This window comes from Pleurodeles waltl, chromosome 3_2, assembly GCF_031143425.1.
Source record: "Pleurodeles waltl isolate 20211129_DDA chromosome 3_2, aPleWal1.hap1.20221129, whole genome shotgun sequence".
NCBI classification, from domain to species: Eukaryota; Metazoa; Chordata; class Amphibia; order Caudata; family Salamandridae; genus Pleurodeles; species Pleurodeles waltl.
Genome location: NC_090441.1, coordinates 129,252,626 through 129,262,522, shown reverse-complemented (window position 1 = coordinate 129,262,522; position 9,897 = coordinate 129,252,626). Strand labels below are relative to the sequence as shown.

Below are 9,897 nucleotides of genomic sequence, written 5' to 3'. Positions count from 1 at the left end.
TTTCGATGTATACCTATGCTCGGTATGGGTCATCAAAGCAGAATCATTCTTCGTCCTCAGGACATCAGTCGATCAGCAAGGCATCAGACTCTCAGTCAGGAAAATATGAGCCCAAGGAGCCAGAATGTCGGAATGACCCAAATGGCAGAATAATCTGTCTTCTCTAAAAATGTCGAAATGAATGTCTCTCCCAGAATTAGCATTGTTATATTAAAGTCACTTAAACTATCCCCTAATTCCCTATTGGTCAGTTAATCGTATGTTCACACTGTCTCCAATAAAAGTACTATACCATATCTATGAATTCTAATATTTCTCCGTTATCATATTGTTGATTGGTTCCTCTTGCAATGTCCTCATCATCCGGCTTGTCGGGTAACAATATTGTTGCAGCTTCTACTCAAGTCAGAATTCCATTGTTCTTGTTCTTGGAAAGTCAGTCTCACACACAAAAAACCTAAAATGTTGCATTAGCAAGAACATCATCTCCTAGCAGTCGGTTCTCCCGAAAAGCTTCCGTTATATGCACATTTAAACAATACAATAGACTTTTACCAGTTTAATTCTCTTGGTCAGCATTTTTACTAAACACTAAGAAATACAGCTTTTACACAAAGCCTGGCAAAATAGGCCAAGACACTCACTACGTTAAGGCCTACAATTAATAAAGCTAGAACATACTTCATAACTCTCAATATGGCATATTACTGCATTGGTCTAACATATATTCAATATTTCATAAGTAATAATTATTGATTAGTACATTTCATTAACATTGGTTAATGATATCTTATTGAGTTTAAGGTTGGTTCTTGATATGTGTGTGTCAATCCAAAAGCAGCCTCTGGCATTCATCATGGCCAATAAATTGTGAACCATGGTAAGGTGTAAGAGCAAGCTGGTTATTTGAGGCACTAGGAAACATCAAAAACGCAGTAGCGGATGATATATAAAACACGATATTATATATTGTTAATGCATGATATTATTATTATTGTTGATGCGTTTTCCCAGGGTTGAGAATAGGAATGCAAAGTATATTTCTTTACCAAATTTGTAGGTGGGCCTGTGTGTGCTTGATAAGGGCTCTGTCGTGAGACAACAAGTGGATTCTGCACAGATTTGAGTCTGAAAGCTGTAGGGACACAGGACAACACTGTGCTTCTGCTGAAAATAATTTATATGAAGCGAGCATGCTTCCACCATTCTGTGATACCAATTTAATCCTGTGCATTGCATATTATGGAGGTACATTTACTCTGTTTAACATATTTAGGCCCGTATTTATACTTTTTGACGCTAAACTGCGCTAACGCAGTTTAGCGTCAAAAAATTTTGCGCCGGCTAACGCCATTCTGAAGCGCCATGCGGGCGCCGTATTTATTGAATGGCGTTAGCCGGCGCAAGCATACCGGCGCTGCCTGGTGTGCGTGGAAAAAAATCACGTACACCAGGCAGCGCCGGCGTAGGGAAAAATGGCGCTAGGGCGTCTTAAAAATGGTGCAAGTCAGGTTGACGCAAAAAATCGCCTCCACCCGATTTGCGCCATTTTTAACGACGCCCAGACGCCATTTACATGACTCCTGTCTTAGTAAAGACAGGAGTCATGCCCCCTTGCCCAATGGCCATGCCCAGGGGACTTATGTCCCCTGGGCATGGTCATTGGGCATTGAGGCATGTAGGGGGGCACAAATCAGGCCCCCCTATGCCACAAAAAAAAATTAAAAAAAAAAATATTTATACTTACCTGAACTTACCTGAATGTCCCTGGGGTGGGTCCCTCCATCCTTGGGTGTCCTCCTGGGGTGGGCAAGGGTGGCAGGGGGGGTCCCTGGGGGCATGGGAGGGCAGCTGTGGGCTCATTTTGAGCCCACAGGTCCCTTAACGCCTGCCCTGACCCAGGTGTTAAAAAGTGGCGCAAATGCGGGGTTTTCTGCCCCGCCAACTCCCGGGCGTGATTTTTGCCCGGGAGTATAAATACGACGCATTTGCGTCGCAGTCATTTTTTTGGACGGGAACGCCTACCTTGCATCTCATTAACGCAAGGAAGGCGTTCACGCTAAAAAATGACGCTCTTTACTCATACTTTGGCGCTAGACGCGTCTAGCGCCAAAGTATAAATATGGCGTTAGTTTTGCGCCGAATTTGCGTCGAAAAAAACGACGCTAATTCGGCGCAAACGGAGTATAAATATGCCCCTTAATTTTGTATCTTGATTCACAGGCTTCCTTTGCTGTACCAGCTGCCAGTCACTTCTTAATTTGGAATTGGAAAAAACGAATAATATTTGCAGGGATTGAAGAGTTCTCATGCATGCAAATATTCATTCCCATACACAGATTCACATTTGTGCATGCATGCAGACAGACATACAAATACAGCACTCATTCATGCATACACATGAGAGTTGAAAATATAACTTAACTGAAGTTGATCGGAAAAGGCATCTTTGCTCTGTATCTCAAGGGCCCACAGTTTCAAACTTCCAGAAATCAGAGTGAGAGTGCCAGCTTCACGAGCTTTGGCTTAACCAGAAGCGAGGTTAGTACGTGAGGAGCTGTACCTTTTCTTTTGTCTTTGCTTCTGACCTGGCAAAAGGGCGTATGATGGAAAAGCCCAACCTAAACTTCATAAGTTGACATAATGCAATGCCATGAATAGAGCACTACGTTACCTAATGTAGGGGCCCCTCTCACTGCCGTTGCATCACATTTTGTGAAGCAACTGTGGTGCGAACCTCTAAATCATGGTCTACATTTATGGGGAATTGGCATAGAGTAATGCCGCAAGTCTTTTTTGCTGTGCTACCCTACGCCAATGTGAAAGGACAGGAATGCACCGTATTTATGAAATTTGGTGCAGTCCTTTCCTTTCCCACTGTGCTGATGCACAATTGGCTGCCTAGTGCCAATCCAGGCACTCTTGCACCATGGTGGAAGGGCGCCTGAATTGCATGCAGGATTGTCTTTGTGCAGGAAGGCCACCTTCCTGCACAAAAACAATTCTGAGAGGTGATTTCCTCTTTCATTTGAAAGAGGAAAAAATGAAGAGAAATGAAAATATTTCTCCTCTTCACGCCTGCTCTGGGGAGCCATAAGTTTATGCGATTAAGTAAATCTGGAGGAGCGTCAAAATCAATGGCTATTGCGTGGGCAAACCCACCGCAATGTCCATGGAACGCCGCCCTGGTGCAGAGTAAGGCCACACAGCGACTTGCGCTGCTTTCTCTTCCTCCATATCGATGAGGCCATGGAAAGCCATGCAAAGTGGATTTGCGTGGCCTCACGATATGGTTGAGAGGCTTGTGCCACCAAACTGTCAAGAAAAGTGAGTCACCTGTGGCGCAAGCCTCTCATAAGTATGCCCCCATATTTATGAGGCCACGTAATGCCACTTTGCTTGGCTTTGAATGCCCTCATAGATATGGAGTAAGGTAAGGCAACGCAATTTGCAGTGTTGCCTTACTCTGCATTAGGGAGGCGTTCCATGGTGTAGGAAAGTACCATCTTGCCTGGCATGTTACCCCCATTTTTCACTGTATATATGTTGTTTCAGTTGTATGTGTCACTGGGACCCTGTTCACCAGGGCCCCAGTGCTCATAAGTGTGCCTGAATGTGTTACCTGTGTAGTGACTAACTGTCTCACTGAGGCTCTGCTAATCAGAACCTCAGAGGTTATGCTCTCTCATTTCTTTCTAAATTGTCACTAACAGGCTAGTGACCAATTTTACCAATTTACATTGGCTTACTGGAACACCCTTATAATTCCCTAGTATATGGTACTGAGGTACCCAGGGTATTGGGGTTCCAGGAGATCCCTATGGGCTGCAGCATTTCTTTTGCCACCCATAGGGAGCTCTGACAATTCTTACACAGGCCTGCCACTGCAGCCTGAGTGAAATAACGTCCACGTTATTTCACAGCCATTTTACACTGCACTTAAGTAACTTATAAGTCACCTATATGTCTAACCTTTACCTGGTAAAGGTTAGGTGCAAAGTTACTTAGGCCCGTATTTATACTTTTTTTGCGCCGCATTTGCGTCGTTTTTTGACGCAAAAACGGCGCAAACTTGCAAAATACCATTGTATTTTGTGGGTTTGCGCCGTTTTGTGCCAAAAAGCGGCACAAATGCGGCGCTAAAAAAAGTATAAATACGGGCCTTAGTGTGAGGGCACCCTGGCACTAGCCAAGGTGCCCCCACATTGTTCAGAGCCGATTCCCTGAACTTTGTGAGTGCGGGGACACCATTACACGTGCGCACTACATATAGGTCACTACCTATATGTAGCTTCCCAATGGTAACTCCGAATATGGCCATGTAACATGTCTATGATCATGGAATTGCCCCCTCTATACCATCCTGGCATAGTTGGCAAAATCCCATGATCCCAGTGGTCTGTAGCACAGACCCTGGTACTGCCAAACTGCCTTTCCTGGGGTTTCACTGCAGCTGCTGCTGCTGCCAACCCCTCAGACAGGCATCTGCCCTCCTGGGGTCCAGCCAGGCCTGGCCCAGGATGGCAGAACAAAGAACTTCCTCTGAGAGAGGGTGTTACACCCTCTCCCTTTGGAAAATGGTGTGAAGGCAGGGGAGGAGTAGCCTCCCCCAGCCTCTGGAAATGCTTTCTTGGGCACAGATGTGCCCAATTCTGCATAAGCCAGTCTACACCGGTTCAGGGACCCCTTAGCCCTGCTCTGGCGCGAAACTGGACAAAGGAAAGGGGAGTGACCACTCCCCTGACCTGTACCTCCCCTGGGAGGTGCCCAGAGCTCCTCCAGTGTGCTCCAGACCTCTGCCATCTTGGAAACAGAGGTGCTGCTGGCACACTGGACTGCTCTGAGTGGCCAGTGCCACCAGGTGACGTCAGAGACTCCTTGTGATAGGCTCCTTCAGGTGTTGCTAGCCTATCCTCTCTCCTAGGTAGCCAAACCCTCTTTTCTGGCTATTTAGGGTCTCTGTCTCTTGGGATTCCTTAGATAACGAATGCAAGAGCTCATCCGAGTTCCTCTGCATCTCTCTCTTCACCTTCTGATAAGGAATCGACTGCTGACCGCGCTGGAAGCCTGCAAACCTGCAACAAAGTAGCTAAGACGACTACTGCAACTCTGTAACGCTGATCCTGCCGCCTTCTCGACTGTTTTCCTGTTTGTGCATGCTGTGGGGGTAGTCTGCCTCCTCTCTGCACCAGAAGCTCCGAAGAAATCTCCCGTGGGTCGACGGAATCTTCCCCCTGCAACCGCAGGCACCAAAAAGCTGCATTACCGGTCCCTTGGGTCACCTCTCAGCACGACGAGCGAGGTCCCTCGAATCCAGCAACTCTGTCCAAGTGGCCCCCACAGTCCAGTGACTCTTCAGTCCAAGTTTGGTGGAGGTAAGTCCTTGCCTCACCTCGCTGGGCTGCATTGCTGGGAACCGCGACTTTTGCAGCTACTCCGGCCCCTGTGCACTTCCGGTAGAAATCCTTCATGCACAGCCAAGCCTGGGTCCACGGCACTCTAACCTGCATTGCACGACTTTCTAAGTTGGTCTCCGGCGACGTGGGACTCCTTTGTGTAACTTCGGGTGAGCACCGTTTCATGCATCCTTGTAGTGCCTGTTTCTGGCACTTCTCCGGGTGCTACCTGCTGCTGAGAGGGCTCCTTGTCTTGCTCAACGTCCCCTCTCTCTCCTGGTCCAATTTGCGACCTCCTGGTCCCTCCAGGGCCACAGCAGCGTCCAAAAACACTAACCGCACGATTGCAGCTAGCAAGGCTTGTTGGCGTTCTTTCGGCAGGAAAACACTTCTGCACGACTCTCCACGGCGAGCGGGATCCGTCCACCAAAGGGGAAGTCTCTAGCCCTTTTCGTTCCTGCAGAAACCTCAGCTTCTTCTGTCCAGTAGAAGCTTCTTTGCACCCACAGCTGGCATTTCCTGGGCATATGCCCATCTCCGACTTGCTTGTGACTTTTGGACTTGGTCCCCTTGTTCCACAGGTACCCTAGATTGGAAATCCACAGTTGTTGCATTGTTGGTTTGTGTCTTTCCTGCATTATTCCTCTATCACGACTTCTTTGTCTTTTGGGGAACTTTAGTGCACTTTGCACTCATTTTTCAGGGTCTTGGGGAGGGCTAATTTTCTAACTCTCACTATTTTCTAATAGTCCCAGCGACCCTCTACAAGTTCACATAGGTTTGGGGTCCATTTGTGGTTCGCATTCCACTTTTGGAGTATATGGTTTGTGTTGCCCCTATCCCTATGTGTTCCCATTGCATCCTATTGTAACTATACATTGTTTGCACTGTTTTCTAAGACTATACTGCATATTTTGGCTATTGTGTATATATATCTTGTGTATATTTCCTATCCTCTCACTGAGGGTACACTCTAAGATACTTTGGCATATTGTCATAAAAATAAAGTACCTTTATTTTTAGTATAACTGTGTATTGTGTTTTCTTATGATATTGTGCAAGTGACACTTGTGGTACTGTAGTAGCTTCACACGTCTCCTAGTTCAGCCTAAGCTGCTCTGCTAAGCTACCATTATCTATCAGCCTAAGCTGCTAGACACCCTATACACTAATAAGGGATAACTGGGCCTGGTGCAAGGTGCAAGTACCCCTTGGTACTCACTACAAGCCAGTCCAGCCTCCTACACATGGGCATTACGGTTAGTGATTCCATGCAACACCCATGGCTTTTGACACATCCCCAGATTACAAGACCCTGCAAAACTGGGGATTCACTAAAACCTTACGCCTCCCCAGGGGAGGCGCAACGAGGAGAAATATCATTATTTCTGCTCAGTTTTTCCTTTTTCTATGTGTGCTGCATTCTGCAAACAGGAATGTGCTGTATGCCATAGATAGGCGCCTCACTGCCTTTTCACGCAAGCTGCGCTAACCTGCGCCAAATCCCCAGAAATATGCCCAGTGGAGTAAAAGGGTGAGTTTGTGAAAGAGCCGCAGGCTGAAACTTGTGCATTGCACAACTCAAACAGTGGAGCCCTCGTCAGCTATCTATGTGTTAATGCAACCTTACATGTAAACAGCTTATTATACAGAATTGTTTGTTTTCAGGGAAAAGCCACCCCCTAAAACGTGCATTGCGCAAATCAACCAGTGGAGCCCTCTTCAGCTGTCTATATAATATTGCAACTTTATATGTAATCAAATGATCGTTTAGAATTGTTTGTTTTCAGGTAAAAACAGTAATACTTCAAGGCAATAAATCAAGGGTGAAGCAGGTTATTTTCATCGGCCGACCCCCTTGCGTCCATATTGATGAGGCGCACCTGCTGCAGGCTCCCACATATAAGGATATTGCAAGTAACCTTGGATTTGCAAGATCTTAAAGAATTCGACTCTGGCCTTGGTATTTCCATGATCATGGAAGTCCTTCGTGATTCCCAATATCCTTATAATTTTTAACATGCAGCGATTTTACTGGGACTTTGTCGGATAAACCCACAGCACATGTCAGTAGAATTGCAGTCTTTAATCTTTCAGCGTTCCCCAGGCAGGCCGCCGTAAAGAAGCGTTGGCAAAGCCACCATACCCATAATGCACCGCTTGGAGGCAAAACCCCACTAATTACAGCAAAAGACAGTTACCACGAATCTATGAATATTAATTTTGTCTTTCCCTTTAAAAACCTGTGCTAACATTCATTCACCTTTATTAGCCTCACAGCTCAAGATCACAAATCGTCTTGTGTCAATCAATATGGAGCATTCTAGGAACGAGCTACGCACCTTTCGAGTTGTTTTTGTTTTGTTTCTTCACTTTTAGTTTCTCTTTGTATAGTCCTAATGATAAACCAGAGAGACAGATTTATTATTTTTTGAATGATTTCGTTTGCTACTGAGAACGAGAGGTGCGGGACTCAATTGTACAAGAGTATGTCATTGTTTTTTGGATGAAAATCGTACGTTTTCTAACCATCCCACAATATTAGGGCCACTGACCCGATACAGTCCACTTCCGCCAGCGGCTGTCGGCGCGACCTTAGCCTTTCGAGGTCGAGTGTGTAAGGCCCATATTTATACTTTTTGACGCTAAACTGCGCTAACGCAGTTTAGCGTCAAAAAGTTTTGCGCCGGCTAACGCCATTCTGAAGCGCCATGCGGGCGCCGTATTTATTGAATGGCGTTAGCCGGCGCAAGCAGACCGGCGCTGCCTGGTGTGCGCGAGAAAAACCACGTACACCAGGCAGCGCCGGCGTAGGGGGAAAATGGCGCATGGGCGTCTTAAAATGGGGCAAGTCAGGTTACGTCGAAAAAATCATCGTAACCCGACTTGCGCCATTTATTTTTGACGCCCATCCCCCATCAACATGACTCCTATCATTGTAAAGATAGGAGTCATGCCCCCTTGCCCAATGGCCATGCCCAGGGGACTTCTGTCCCCTGGGCATGGTCATTGGGCAAAGTGGCATGTAGGGGGGCACAAATCAGGCCCCCCTATGCCACAAAAAAAAAAAAAAAAAATACTTACCTGAACTTACCTTAATGTCCATGGGATGGGTCCCTCCGTCCTTGGGTGTCCTCCTGGGGTGGGCAAGGGTGGCAGGGGGGGTCCCTGGGGGCAGGGGAGGGCACTCTGGGCTCATTTTGAGCCCACTTGTCCCTTAACGCCATCCCTGACCCAGGCGTTAAAAAGCGGCGCAAAAGCGCCGTTTTTGGCCACACCCACTCCCGGGCGTCATTTTTGCCCGGGAGTATAAATACCACGTAAAGGCCTGGGAGTAATTTTTTAAGACGGGAACGCCTCCCTTGCATATCATTAACGCAAGGAAGGGGTTCACGCTAAAAAATGACGCACACTCCGGGCACTTTGGCGCCCGAAGCGTCTAACGCCAGAGTATAAATATGGCGTTAGTTGGCGTTAGTTCTGCGTCGAATTTGCGTCGAAAAAAACGACGCAAATTCGTCGCAAACGGAGTATAAATACGGGCCTAAGTTCTTTGTCCTGGTGTGAGCTCTCAGTGGCTTTTAACCACGCCCACCGCACGCTCCTCACTATCACTCATTCATGGGCTTCCCTTTAAAAATTCTTTATCTACTTGGGGCGGTTTTGTTGCCGCCTTGCAGACAGCTGGTTACATGGATAATTAAAGGAGCAGCAATTACGATTTGACCATGGAAAATGTCTTGCAGGCTTTCCTGTCACGTGACCTGCGACTAAATTTGCATACCCATAATTCCTCTCACTGCTGGGCTCTCCGCTTGTTTCTTTCTGTGGCAACAAGTGTTTTATCGGTGTAAAGTATTACAACTATTATTATAACTTGGTTCTATTTCGAAGGGTTTTCTATGATGACCTTAGTAAACCTAGTCGCCCTGATAGTCTGTGGAACGGCGTTTCCCGGCGCAATAGTCGGCGACTGCCATTAGTATACTCTGGTTTCTCTTCAAATCGAATAAATCTTTCGCCTTTTACTAAAGATTTCCGTGGAGAGGAACATTTAAGAGTTTCGTTCAATTTTTGAAAGCCCTCCCAAGAGTAAGATTACTCTAATACTGTGAAAAAGAAGTATTGTGAGATAAAATTTCTTATTTGAGTTTTAAGTTTAATCCATCTATGGAAAGTCAGTTGAGAAATAAAACATTTAACTGTCCAATTTGTGTTTTATTTCTGGATCAGCTCTTTATTTTTCTCATTGATTATTGAAATATTATTCAAATATCTTCTTTGACTTAATTGTAAAGGTCTGTTAAAATATATATTATAAACATATATATATATGTGTGTGTGTCAAATGTATGTATATTTATTTAGATCATGCCACAACTTTGAAACTGATGAATAAAGATTGATATACTCTGTTTGCGCACCTTGCCCCATATTTAAACTCTGACGTCATTTCTTGGATGCTGGAAACTGCCTTGCATTAATGACATGCAAGGTAGGC

The 9,897-nt window shown here is 45.9% G+C and overlaps 1 non-coding gene across 1 annotated transcript; it reads left to right on the top strand.

Annotated features, from left to right (window-relative positions):
* The first annotated feature begins 9,380 nt into the window (after positions 1 to 9,380).
* LOC138286802 (U5 spliceosomal RNA) lies at positions 9,381 to 9,496 on the top strand. Its single transcript, XR_011202078.1, has one exon. It is a non-coding gene; the product is annotated as a U5 spliceosomal RNA (small nuclear RNA).
* The last annotated feature ends 401 nt before the right edge of the window (positions 9,497 to 9,897 follow it).